Here is a 10,521-nt window from a genome sequence, read left to right as displayed (position 1 = left end):
CTTAAAAAGATCCTAAAACAAACAAAATTGGCAAAAACAAAAGCACCAAGTGAAGATAAATTCATACACAGCGCCAAGATTACAACTCGCTAAAATTTCTGCATTCTGCTATCGATTCCTTTGGGAACTGATACTGGAAATCGGTGGGGTTAACCACGTGCCGTAAGGGCGCAAAAATGATCAGGAATGCGAGAAACAGAAGAAGAAATAAGCATGCGCATCGATGATGGGAACATACAATCATACGAAAAAGGGAGAGGAAAATAAGAATCACCATAGATAGAATTTGAAGGAACTTTCAGTGAGTTGATATACAGCCGAAATAAAATCTTGGAAAAAGAAAAGGCCTTTTGGAAAGGAAGAATGCGGTGAGCGTGGATCGAACACGCGACCTTCAGATCTTCAGTCTGACGCTCTCCCAACTGAGCTATCCCCGCTTGTTAGTTTAATGTGAATGATAAAATAAGTTACGTCTTACCCTTGATTGGTCGAGGACCAACACCCACCAAGCCCTCATCCTAGTCACAAATTTCGCTGTAACTTATAGCTTTTGGACTAATTCCAATAGCAGTTTGTAAAGAATCGAGTTGAGACTATCATTCCTACTTTACTTACTAACCCTCCAACCTTGAGAATGCTTGATGATAATGTTGACAAGTTAGTATTCATGCACATGATTGTAACATCAACAAATGGAAAATAAACAATGAACTATTCAAAGAATTTAAAAGTAAAGCTGAAGTATAATTGACTTTAAGATTGCATGAAGGACCACAAAATTCCGTAGACAATCAATGAATACTAATGACAAATTAAGATGTTTACTGGAAGTAGAAGAGTAGGAACTTTCTTCTTCTTTTTTTTGAGAAAGAGTAAACGGAATTTTATTCAAGAAAATGCATGGCTTAAGGCAATGAGATATCGACCCACAGCTTTTCAAAAACAGCAGTACAAGCGATGAAAATAGTACGGGTCCAAGAAACGTCCTTCATAGGCCATGTCAGCATGACCAGAAGAGTAGGAACTTTGAAGTTCATGTTAAATTTTTGCACCATCATTAGACAAATATATTTTGATATGCTGAAATTGATTCTTGCCTCTTGGTAGGGATGATATGGCTAATGCTTTTGTGGCTCTTGGGTCATAGAAGGGGTTCCGCTATTCTGTTGGCAGTGTGGGACTCTGTATCATCGGTTATTTACTTGTAGCATCTGTCCCAAATGGACATGCTGTGAACCTTAACAGTGAATTCATCTTTTTTCTCTTGGAATGTTGTTTTAAACAACTGGCTTGCTGCTAATGAAAAAAAAACTAAAATATTTTTGCAATTTTAATATAGATTCCAGATAGTGGTACATAAGACTGCAGAGCTGAGGGAGGGTGGGAAGAATGAATATCTAAAGGTTTGTAACGTGAGGGGATTGCATATTGAGGGAGACTCGTCCACCATCAGCATCATGTTCCATCAGAGGATCGCATAGCTTGTGCTTCTGATTATTTGCTACTGCCATTTGGTCCTGATTTTTAGGGAGAAATCACTGTGCTTGTACAGACTAAGAGCAAATGACGCTGCATGTGTAAACTGTGTGGACACACCTACAATGGGAGTGTATTATAAGCTGTTTATGTATACCATGTAAACTGTTTTTACAGAAAGGTGATCGAATGTGCGTAATATTGCCTTTTGCAAATAGTTTCCATGATTCTAGTGCTATGTTTGTCAAGTTCCTTCTTTTGCCGTGTGACATTTGGCATATTATTGATCAACAAATATGTAGTTTGTAATGATTCAGATATACAAAGTATGGTTGTAGAATTGATTTGATGTTTTCTTTTGCCAATGTCCACATGAAACAAGCTGCGTTGATTGTTTGCATCACGTCAATATCTTGGCTTCCTGTTATCTTGCTTGAAGCATTTAAGGCTTGCATGTTCGCCATCATATTTGATTCAAAGACAAGTACGGAGTGCATTGGGAATTACCAAACATAGTATTATCGCCATTTACTGCTAAACGAGCATGGATACGAGAGAAAAGAAGAAAAACAACCACACACTTGCACACGATTTAACGTGGTTAGGATTCCTACATCCACGGTCCCTTCACCTCGATGATTTTCTCTGGTGAGGATTAAGCTTTATTAACATATATATGGTATAAGAAGAAAGTGGCCTGGATACATGACTTACAAGAGTTCACGGTTTGTAGGAGTCCCATTAGGACATGAACATTTGGATGGTTTCTCATGTGAGGAGTCTTTGGTGTGTGAGAGACCCACAATACAATCTTGAGTTGGTTTGCCTTTCTTGGACTCCTTTAAGGCTTCTTGATTCATGTTGACTTCTTGAGTCTTCTTGATTTTTTTCTTGAACTTTCTTAGTGCCCGATCCAGACCGGGTTATTGGATCTAGGTATGATATTCTAACATCCTCCCGCAAACACAACAGTATGGGATGAACGTTAAGTTTGGAACATAAAAACTGTAATTGCAAAACCAATTTGTGCGAACATCTGCTGTTTGATCAAATGAAGAAATGTGAGACACCCTGAGTTTGCCTTTAACAACATGGTCCTGAACAAAGTGAACATCAATTTTAATGTGCTTGTTGTGACCGTGAAAAATAGGGCTCGCGGCTAGATAGGTTGCAAACACATTATCGCACTAGAGGGTACGTAATGAATGGACAAGAACACCCAATTCTCGAAAGAGCATGAACTCAAGAAATTTTGACTATTGCATTTGTGACTACTCTATACTTGACATCTGTGCTGGAACCAGCAACCACATGTTGTTTCTTTAAACTCCAAGAAATAATGTTGGGACCAAGATACACAATATAGCCAGAATTAGATTTTTGATCATCTAGGGAACCAGCCCAGTCAGTGTCTAAAAAGACTGAAAGTAAAACCGAGGTGGACAACCTTATTATAAGACCATAATGAACTCTCTTTGAGATGTCACCAAATCCTTTTTACTGCATTTCAGTGGTGGACTGAAGATTAGTGCATGTACTGACATATGTGGTTGATCAGGAAGATAAGATCAGGATGGGTAAGAGTCACATATTATAGTGCACCCAACATATTGTGATAGGGTGTAGGATCATGAAAGGATAGTTTGTCTGATGTTAGTCGTGCAGAGAGAGACATAGGTGTGCTGATCGGTTTGGCTCCAAGCATAGATGTGCAATATAGGATGTCCATAACATATTTGCATTGTGAAAGCATATGACCATCTACGCTGTGAACTGCTTCAATCCCCAAAAGTAATATAGGGGGCCAAGATCCTTTAACGCGAAACTCTGACTTAGGTGTGTAATTAAGGATCGAACAAACATGAGAGATCTGCCTGCAACTAGAATATCATCAACATATACCAAGATATAAACAACCAAATGAGGTTTGCACAAAATAAATAGAGAAGCATCATCCAGAGATTCAATAAAACCATTGCTCATAAGAGTAGTTGGTACCACTCTTTAGCGGTCTATTTGAGTCTATAAAGGGCCTGATTTAGCTTACATACATGATGAGGAAACCATAAATCCTAAAAACCTAGAGGTTGTTCCATATAGACTTTCTCATTTATAGAGCCATGAAGAAACACATTGTGAACATCCAATTGGTGACCATGCCAGCGCTAACTAAGAGCCACATAGAGAAATGCATGAATAGTGGAAGGCTTAATAACATGGCTAAATGTTTTAAAATAATAATTACATTCTTCCTTATGATAGCCCTTGGCAATTAAATGGTCTTTATATAGCTCAAGAGATTCATTCACTTTCCTTTTAATCTAATAGACCCACTTGCATCCAATGAGATTCTGAGAGGTGAGACAAGAGTCCACGTGTTATTTTTTAATAGGAAAAAAATTCAGTTTGCATAGTATCACGCCATTGAGACTCGGTCTGGGCTTGTTTAAAGGTAGTGGGTTCAATGTTAGAGAATAGTTCAATACGAAGAGCAATAGGGAGGGGGTGATTAGTTGCTTTAAAAAGGTTGGGCTTAAGGGTCCTATTCTGTGCATGGGTGACTATATGGTGAGTGCGAGCAAGACGGGGAGTAGGTGCAAGAAAATTAGGAGTGAGTGAGGGCAAAGACACCATGATAAGTGGAGAAGTAACAAAAGAGCTGAGAACAATAGAGGATATGCATAACGTATAAGAGGAATGGATAAAGACAGAGAACTTAGAGGAGGGAAGTGGAGGGGTATTAATTGGTAATAAGAAACTGGGTTCTATTGGAGGCATGGGTTTTTGTGGGGTTGATATGTGAGGAAGTTGAAACAGAAAAGAGTTTTCATCAAAGATAACACATCAGAAGACAATGACTTTGTAAGTGGTGGGATTTAAGCAAAGGTATCCATGGTGAGTAGGGTTGTATTCAAGGAAGGTATGATGGGAGGACTTGTAATCTAATTTAAGAGCTTAGTAAGGTTTTAGGTACAGGTGATATGCACATTCAAATTTTTTAAGAAAGTATAATTAGAATTATTTTAAAATAAAATTTTCATGGGAGATTAGTGATATAGGTTAGGACTAGGTAAGCGATGAATTAGATAGACTATAGTAGAGAAGGCATAAGGTCAAAACTGGGTAGGGACATGGGCATGAGACATTAGAGAGAGCCCTATTTTGACAATGTGTCGATGTTTGCGTTCAGTTGCTCCAATTTTCCCTTGTGCATGGATACAAAATTTGATGTCCAATCCTAGAACTATGTAGAAACAAATCTAAGGCCTTAAACTCTCCTTCACCATTAGTTTGTAAAAACTTGAATTTAGAGCCAACAACGTTTTTAGCATAAACTTTAAAATTTCGAAATATAGCAATCACATCAGATTTATTTTTCATAAAAAGATCCAAGTAAATCGAGAAAAACCATCCACAAAACTAAGATAATATTTAAAATCTTGAGTGCCAGAGATTAGAGAAGGTCCCCACACATCAACAAAAATCAAATCTAAAGGTTTCAAAATCTCATGCATACTATTAGAGAAGGTAAGTTTATGGTGTTTTGCTTTTTGACAAGCATTACACACACTTTAGAGTCAATACGTTTAATGAAAGACAAACTAAATCTAGAAATAACTTGCTACACGATTCTGAACACCAAATGGCCCAATCGACAATGCCACTGTGAAGTAGTTGTACACTCTTCAACATTGGATGTGGTACAATCCATTCTTGGTTGTTCCTTAGAGTATTTATTTTTCTGTTATCAAAATTGTAATACAACAGTGAGACAGGTGAAACTAAAAAATAACATTATTATCTCGAGTGAATAGCTGAATAAATAATAGTTGCTTTTTAATTTTAGGAGCATGTAATATATCTTAAAGTAAATTTGGTACCAGCATGAGAAATAATAGATTACCAATATGTCAAATAGGCAAACTTGCCCTGTTACTAATTTTAATTGTATCAGTGCCTTGATAGTCAAAGTTGAGGGATAACGAGTTCATGTCTGACGCCATGTGGTGAGAGGCACTGGAGTCTGGAAACCAACCTTCCTTTGAATAATTTGATGATGTGGATGCATGATATGTCATGGGTGATGATTCTGATGAGAGCTCTCTCTTAATGAGATAACACTGACATGTTGTATAATTTAGTTTTTTATAGTATTCACATAAAACACCTGGAGTATTCTGAGAACCATTGAAATTCCCATCTTGACATTCATGCCCACGATCCCTAAATCGACCCCCCTATTAGAGATATTCATCGCATCCTTTACCAAAGTTGTTAAAATTATTATTAAACCTATGGTTAAAATTTGCTTATGGAGCAATATCATGCCTAGCTATGGTGGATTCAACTATGTGAGCTTCTTCTGATTAGAGCAAACTGTGAAGTTGGTTTACAGAAGAAACTCTGAAGGTTGCATACTCATGTGGAAGAGCCTATAAAATAAACAAAACAAAATCTTTATCTGGAACAAGTTTTTCAGCCAGCCCATTTGTAGATGATGGATTTGTTTTTTAAAAAAGTTCATCAATACTTTTCTCTCATTTTTTTAGTACATGCAATTGATCTTTTAGTTGCAATGCACGCCATCAGGAGTGAGCAACATATGTTTTTCTTAGGGTTGCTCAGACCTCATATGAGGTTTTTATGCCAACGACATGTGTGTGAACAATTTTAGATAAGGAGGAAATAAGCCAACTATGAAGAAGTTGATCATGGCATTGCCATTTGACAAACTCAGGGTTGAGCACTTGTTTCCCATCCAGAGTAATTAATTTGTATGAGCACAATTTTGATCCATCTATGAGTTTGTGTAGATCATACAAAAATAATAGTGGGATAAATTGAGATTCTCACAATAAATAGTTGTTTGTAGACAACTTTGTGGTAAAAAAATATTGTACGGTAGTTAAAGCAGGGAGAATAGAACTTATCCTTAAAGATGAGCTTGTTGATCTTGATGCAGACATGTTGCCGAGGGTTAACTCTGATACCATAAACAAGAACGAATATGAGAGAAAGGAAGAAAAACAATCACACACTGCACATGATTTAACGTGGTTCAGATCTGAATTCACCTACGCCCACGGTCCCTTCACCTCAACGATTTTCTCTAATGAGGGTTAAAATCTCTCTCTCTCTATATATATATATATATATATATATATATATTTAGTACAAGAGGAAGGTGGCCATGATAAATGGCTTACAAGAGTTCATGGTTTGGAAGAGTCCCATTGAGACCTGAACACTTGAATGATTTTTTATGTGAGGAGTCTTTGGTATGTGAGAGAACCACAATATATACAATCTTGAGTTGGTTTGCTTTTCTTGGACTCCTTGTTGGATAAGGCTTCTTGATTCATGTGGACTTCTTGAGTCTTCTTGATTCCTTTTTGAACCTTCTCGGTGCCAGATCTAGAGTCAATTATTAGGTCCGAGTATGATATTCTAACAACTACCACTATAGTCTTTATTACATAAACATGGCCTGAGTGCAATGTGATATTTCAATAATAGTGCATATGCAAGAACATATACATTGAAGGCAATGTATAACCATATTACCAAGTCAAATAGGTTGGAGATGATTTTATTTGAATGTTCCTTGTAGGATGTTATTAAAAAGCATCCATAAATTGCATGTAGACTTTAGCTAGCTAGCTAAAAGTTGACATCAAAAGAGAAGTTGGAGGTGCTCCATACCTGCAAAAGTAGAACTTTATTTATGTTTCTATTACAATTGTTATAATCTCTCCGTATAAAAGCAAAATGCACTTTAAAGTATCAAATTACTTTTTTCATATAGTACACAAGAATTTGAAGAAATGTCATAAACCATCTCTTTTAATATTAATTCATTAATGCTTGTTTAATTATTACTAAATTTCAAAAGCAGCCCTCCATTTTCACTAATAGACCAATTATATGCACAACTCAAAAAAAAAAGGCCGAGAATGCCTTCCTTCCCTCCTCATATTTTCTTAACTTGGAATTCAATGGTTACATTTGATTTTCTAGGCTCAACTTATGTAAGATTGTCAATGCTCAACTTCTTCTTCCACCCACATTCCTAATTATTTCATTGTAAGCTATTACAAAGTTTCAATTATAACTTGTTAATGTTACTGTCATTTTTTTTTAGATCATTTCCAATGCACTTTCTTCCCCATTGATCAATTATACCATTATGCAATCTTGTATCATGCAACCGGGCAAACTAAGCAATCACCAGAAGCAATTTAGGTGCACTAGCAACATTGGGTCCCTAAAAATTGGGTGTCTCAACATGTAGAACCTGATCACTACTGCCACCATCTTTGCATACTAGCAGACATGTCCCAATGCACACCGAGTTGCTTGCGGATCCCGCCAACTCAACAATGCCTGAAACCTCCCCTTGCGTTTCAAAAACCTCTAATACAGTTTGTATCCTTGCTGCTATTTTTCTTAGCCCATCTTGCCAGAACCTTATGGTTTATGGCAGCTTTGACATTGGAACCCATTGAGTTTTTGGTTAAGTCCATCTAGATTAATGACTTTCCTTTGAGAGAGTCAGATCCCCATGCCAATCAAAAGAGAGCAAATGAAAAAATAGCAATTTTTTCAATTCTTACATGGGTTTATGTCTGAATATGAACAAGTTAGATCCTCTCTTGTTCATAGATCTAAGCCTTTTCCTTTGAAATATGTCATTGCTGAAATATGTCAAGAAGAGACCCGTCTTGCTATGATAAAAGGAGGTGATAAAGTGTGAGTCGTGTCTAAGCCCGACAATTATGTAAAAATCTACAAGCCTCCACATTTCGAGAGGAAAAATAGCTATAAATGGTGGCTACAAAAAGAATGTTTGTCATCATTGCCATGAACAATATCATATATGACCTAATTGTCCTACGTTATATGACACCCCAAAGAACTCTATCTTCATATATTTTATAGTGTCCACCCAATTACTCTAATGACCTTTTTTTTTATTGAACCAAGAACTTAGTCGGCCAGAGTCACTTGGTTCGGTTTCTATCATAGGTAATTTTTTAGTAGGTCTTAATCATATTCACTCTGGTGTATTTTTAAATGTTTTTTTGTTAAAGATCTTTCATAAATAGATCTGCCAAATTTTGGCAAGATTTTACATATTCTATTAAAATTACTTCTTGTTTGAGTACATTATTTATAGTATTGCGTTTTAAACCGATATGTCTAGATTTTTCATTGTATATATTGCTTTATGCTTTATATATAACATATAACATCTTGGCTATCACAATGAATTGCTACAAGAGGCAAAGGTTTACTACCCCATAAAATCTCAATTAAGAGATTCCTTATTCATTCGGCTCGGCTTTTGTATTAACAAAATTCTTGGCCAAAACCTGTAATACCATGCTCCCATAAAAAAAACATAGAACAAAAAATGTTAGTATCAACAATTCTGGGTATCAGATCTGCACTAGGAATAAACACATGCACCAAGATGGCAGTCACCGGGTGTCTCCACTGGCTGATTTGATCCACCCATCTTGCCAATTTGACAGCCCATATAAGCACACTCATGCTCCACACATGCCAATCTATGTCAATTATGCACTAAACAACCTATGGACACAAGCCCATGCCAGGTTGTCACCATCTTCCGGGGTGCTCCCCTGAGCTAATACTGCTGCACCACACCAACTGAGTAGCGGTAATGTATGCGAGAAAACAAGGGCTGCCCATAAAACAGAGCACGTATCTAGAAAGCCCTGATGTTCATGTAAGGCTGAAGGTGAACAACACTCAGGCTAGCTGGTGAGATCCCCTGCTTTGTTCCAGTTGTGCTTTTAAGCAGATGTGCTCGTTAGTCCTAATCTTGATGAACACATCAGTGGCACTGTTGGTGATGGCTCATGCCTTCACGATCCAAATGGAGAGGTACTACATCAACTCCAGAAAGTTGTATGCAGGTTCTGCTAAGAAAAAAACAACATTCTCCAGCGCTTTTGACGCAAATTTGACATTCACTGCTGGTGGTGTTGATGCTTGCAATTGTAGTGGTCATACAACTATTGATCGCTGACTTTTCGGTGGTTGTTGTTGTGGAGTAGATGGGTTTGGATTTACCTCCTCAGGTGGTGTCTGCCCAACTGGAGGTGGGTTAGCTGTTGGTGGTGTCTTCTTTTGTGTCACATTTGTAGTTGGTGCAATTTTTGTTGGTTGTGGTGATAGTGGTGATATTATTGAATCTTCAGTTCATGTCTCTACGGGTGGTGGTGTAGGTGTCTTGGGTAGAGGTTCATCACATAGTAAACTCTTAGGCCAAGCACACCTTCGATATAGCTGAAAACGTTATTTCTCACTAGTGGGAAGTAGACCAATGCTTCCTTCCCCTTCTCTGCAAACTGAGTCTCCAGGATTCTGACCTGGCCGAGGAAGTGGTTTTTCTTGTCCTTGCCGATCTTGTCATTGTGGACCTCCGCCTCAAGGTTCTCTGTTGCCATGGCACCCAGATTGTTGACAGCGAACTCGAGGGTCTCGCCCTACGTCAGGTTGGGTTTTTGGCTGGTCTGAGTTTGCTTCCTCTGGCCATCGAAACCCAATGTAGGGGCTATTCTGACATCCCTTTTGGAGCATATCATGAGTACTGACCACATTCATGATCCAAAAGCTTTTTGGTTGTCATGCAAGTGATTTCACAAAAAGACATTTTCTAAGTGTTTAAAGAAAATCAAGACTTCTGTATTGCATACTGATGTATGTGATGTGATTTGAAAATTACTCTAACTTTTTGGGTAATAATTACTTTATCATATTTATTGATGGTTTTTCAAAATATGTTTATTTATTTCATGAAAGCTAAAGATGAATCTTTTGAGAAATTTAAGATTTTCAAATGCCTTTTAAATTTGATAGAGGTGGTGAATATCTACAAATAAGTTCATCAAATTTTGTAAAATTTATGGGATACATAAACAAAATGTTAGTTCATATACTTCTCAGCAACATAATGGTGTAGTTGAAAGTATGACTAGGACTCTAGTAGATATGGTTAATAGTTCTGGAATGAAA

The 10,521-nt window shown here is 37.2% G+C and overlaps 1 non-coding gene across 1 annotated transcript; it reads right to left on the bottom strand.

Annotated features, from left to right (window-relative positions):
• Positions 1–364: 364 nt before the first annotated feature.
• TRNAF-GAA (transfer RNA phenylalanine (anticodon GAA)) lies at positions 365–437 on the bottom strand. Its single transcript has one exon. It is a non-coding gene; the product is annotated as a tRNA-Phe (tRNA).
• Positions 438–10,521: the final 10,084 nt, after the last annotated feature.

This window comes from Nuphar pumila, chromosome 3 (genome assembly GCF_984573655.1).
Source record: "Nuphar pumila chromosome 3, dmNupPumi1.hap1.1, whole genome shotgun sequence".
NCBI lineage: Eukaryota > Viridiplantae > Streptophyta > Magnoliopsida > Nymphaeales > Nymphaeaceae > Nuphar > Nuphar pumila.
This window is presented reverse-complemented; position numbering and strand designations above follow the sequence as displayed.